Below are 3404 nucleotides of genomic sequence, written 5' to 3' on the forward strand. Positions count from 1 at the left end.
AGGAACCTGTGGGGCAACTGAGGAAATGGTAGTGGAAATAGCAAGAGCAAAGGAATTAGGTAAAGGAAGGTCAGGGCTAGGATATGACTGAGGAGTAGAGATATGGGTAGACTGTGATGTTTGGGGAGAGGAAGCAAGTATGTGAGTGTGACTAGACTAAAGGATGGATGCAGGTATAGATAGGGATTGGTCAAAGGTAGGTTGTGAGGCAATGTTATAAGGTGCAGTAGGTAAGGAGGAGTCAGATGAGGTACATGGATAAGGAATAGAAAACTGTGTGGACAAGAGTGATGTGGAGGACTATGTAGGAGTGGAAGTATTTTAACTAGTGGATAAAGACTGAGGAGAAAAGAACTCAGTTCATTGAAAAGTACATGCCTTGAAATATAAATCAAAGAAGATACTAGGTCCTGACAGATGTTACCTTTGGTGTGTGCAAGGTAACCAAGGAAGATACAAGGAGTGGTATGGTAGAAGTTTGTGTGTATTGTAAGACCTTAGCAAAGGAAAACAGACACTACCAAAAGACCTTATGTGAGTAATATCAGGTTTAGAATGAAACAAGGCTTCCTAAGGAGTCAAATTCTTGAGATTAAGAGTAGAAAGCCTATTAATTATATGGACTACTATGGAGACTGCATAAGACCAATATGAAGGTGGTAACTATGAATGAGAGAGCATAATGAGAGCACATTCAACTATATGCCTATGCTTCCTCTAAGCCACTCCATTTTGTTGTGGTGTGTGAGGACAAGAAAACTGATGAACAAGACCATGTGTGGAATAGAAAAGCTTAAAAGCATTGGAAGTGAATTCTCCACCATTTTCAGTTCTTAAAACTATAATTTTAGAATCAAGTTAATTCTCAATAGTAGCTTTAAAGAACTTAAAGATATCAAGAACATCATATTTGTGTTTAAGAAGATAAAGCCAAGTAAACTTAGAATTCTCATCAACAAAAAGAATGTAATATTGAAAATCATTTGTGGATGTAATAGGTGTTGGACCCCAAAAATCTAAATGCACTAATTCAAGGGGTTTTGAAGCTTGAAAAGTAGAAGTAGGAAAAGACAATTGATGCATTTTACCATTCACAACGTTTACAATGAGAAAATCTTGCATCACTACTTGAGGTACATAAAGCATCAATAGAAGACAGTGCTACATCAAGTACTTTATTGCTAGGATGTCCTAACTTATGGTGCCACAACAACCATTTATTACCCTTATTTACATGAAAAACAAAAGGAGATTGAGTGAAAGCTGAAGAGTGATTTAAATGTGAAGGTGACTCAGAACTGATGTAAGGTGATGCCTTGATGAAGTTCTTTGAGTAGATGGGATAGAGATCATTCTCACTCAAGCCCTTGTAGAGAAGTCTTCCGGTAGGAATATCCTGAATTTTGAGTTCATTGGCATCAAAATGACAAGAACTGTTATTATGTAAGGACAATTTTTGAACAGAAAGTAAATTCATAGCAATTCTTGGTACATGAAGGACATCTTTAAGTATGAAGTTATGATATTTGGTATGTAAGGTTGCATTACCTATATGATTAATTGGTAGAGACTGACCATTTCCTACAGTGACTTGATCAGGTCCTTTGTATTGAGATTGGATTGAAAGATTGTTGAGATTGGCAGTGAGATGATTAGATGTACTTGAGTCAGCAAGCAAAGGGTCTTGATTGTTAGTGATAGCTACATTGGATGCACTAGTCATGGCAACAATATTTGTGGGAGGATTTTTGCCTTGATAAGAAAAATCCATCCTATGGTAGCAATCTAAGGCTTGATGCCCTGATTTTCCACAGATCTGGCATGTTGTACGTTCATGCTTAAAGCCCTGAGAGGAATTTTGAAGAGAGAAGTTGTGAGGAGAGAAATTCTAAGTTGCTTGTGATGAAAACTGTTGCTGACCTCCATTATGGTTGCATCTTCCTCCTCATCTTCCTTTATTGGAGTTATTCATACCCCTTCCTCTTCCAAATCCATGATTCTGTGAATTGCTATTTGTTTTTCCATTAGAAGCAAACATAGCAAGAGAGTAAGAGATTGAATTTAAGTGATCAGTCATAGCTTGTTCTTCACTTTGCAACATGATAGCAAGTTGCTCATAAGTGATAAGATCACTCCTAATTCAAAATGCAGAGCGGAAGTGTGCAAATTCTCTAGGGAGTCCTCTGAGCACAATGCAAATCAACTCTTCATTGTCAATTATGACTCCTATAGCAAGGAGTCATGAGCTACTTTGATCTTTTGTAGAAAGGAATTCATAGACTTATTTCCTTTCTTGAGACCTTGAAGCCCAAGCTTGAGATTCAAGATTTTAGCTCTTGATGTGGAAGTGAACCTCTATTCAAGAGTGTTCCAAACTTATCTCGAGCTGGAGATACCAACAATAAATGAGAAAACTTGTGGAGTGAGAGTTGAGTTAATCAAGGAAATGAGTGCCTCATCTTTGATCTTCCAAGCTTGAAATTCAGGATTAACAACTGAAGTTGTAGTTTTTGTAACATCAAGAACAAAAGGTGATGGCTTTGGTGCTGTACCATTAATGTGTTCAACCAATGAATAAGTTTTCAGTATAGTGATTAACCGGTGCTTCCATGGAATGTAGTTAGTATAATCGAGCTTAATTGACATGAGGTTTGACATGTTGGAGAGTAACAGTAATGGTGATTGTGTTGAGGTTGAAAGAGGAGGAGTTGTGTGGATTGGAGTTGTATTTGTTGGTGTTGTTGAAGCCATGGATCTGAGCTCTGATACCATGAAAGATTTGGAGCTTGCAAGTTGGTTAACAATGGCGGAAAATGAGAGAGAGAGAGAGAGAGAGAGAGATTTCTGGAAACAGAAAGAGAAATTCTATTAATTAAGCTTAAAGAAATACACTGTACTCGGCTCTATTTATAGAGCATAATTACAATACATCAAGAATCTTCTAGAGGAAACTGTACTAACAGTATTACAACAACCTTGCAACTATTGCTCCATGAAATTAGGGATGACAGCTTGGATGATAGTTATTGTAGAAGCTTGAGGCTCAACGATTCATTGAAGATCAATGCTAGAATAGAGTGACTCATCAAGCACAACCACAGATAGAAAACAGAGCAAGTCTTGAGTCACTGCTACTAAAGAAGAGGCATGAAACAACATTGTTCTATTAACTTAAGTGCATCGTTTCTCTTTAAGGCAGAATACACTTAAGTAACATGACACCGTTTGGCTACGAGACTGATAGAAAGAAAATAGTTGTTACTCTTCTTCTTCTTCTTCTTCTATTTTCAAATTCTGCCTTTGCCTTTAACTTTTAACACTCACCTTAACAAAAACTGCCTCTATATGCATGAAATTAAATTATATAATTAGATTATAGAAATACAACTATTAATACGCATATG

The sequence above is a fragment of the Quercus suber genome, unplaced genomic scaffold (assembly GCF_002906115.3).
Source record: "Quercus suber isolate HL8 unplaced genomic scaffold, Cork oak 2.0 scaffold_63, whole genome shotgun sequence".
NCBI classification, from domain to species: domain Eukaryota; kingdom Viridiplantae; phylum Streptophyta; class Magnoliopsida; order Fagales; family Fagaceae; genus Quercus; species Quercus suber.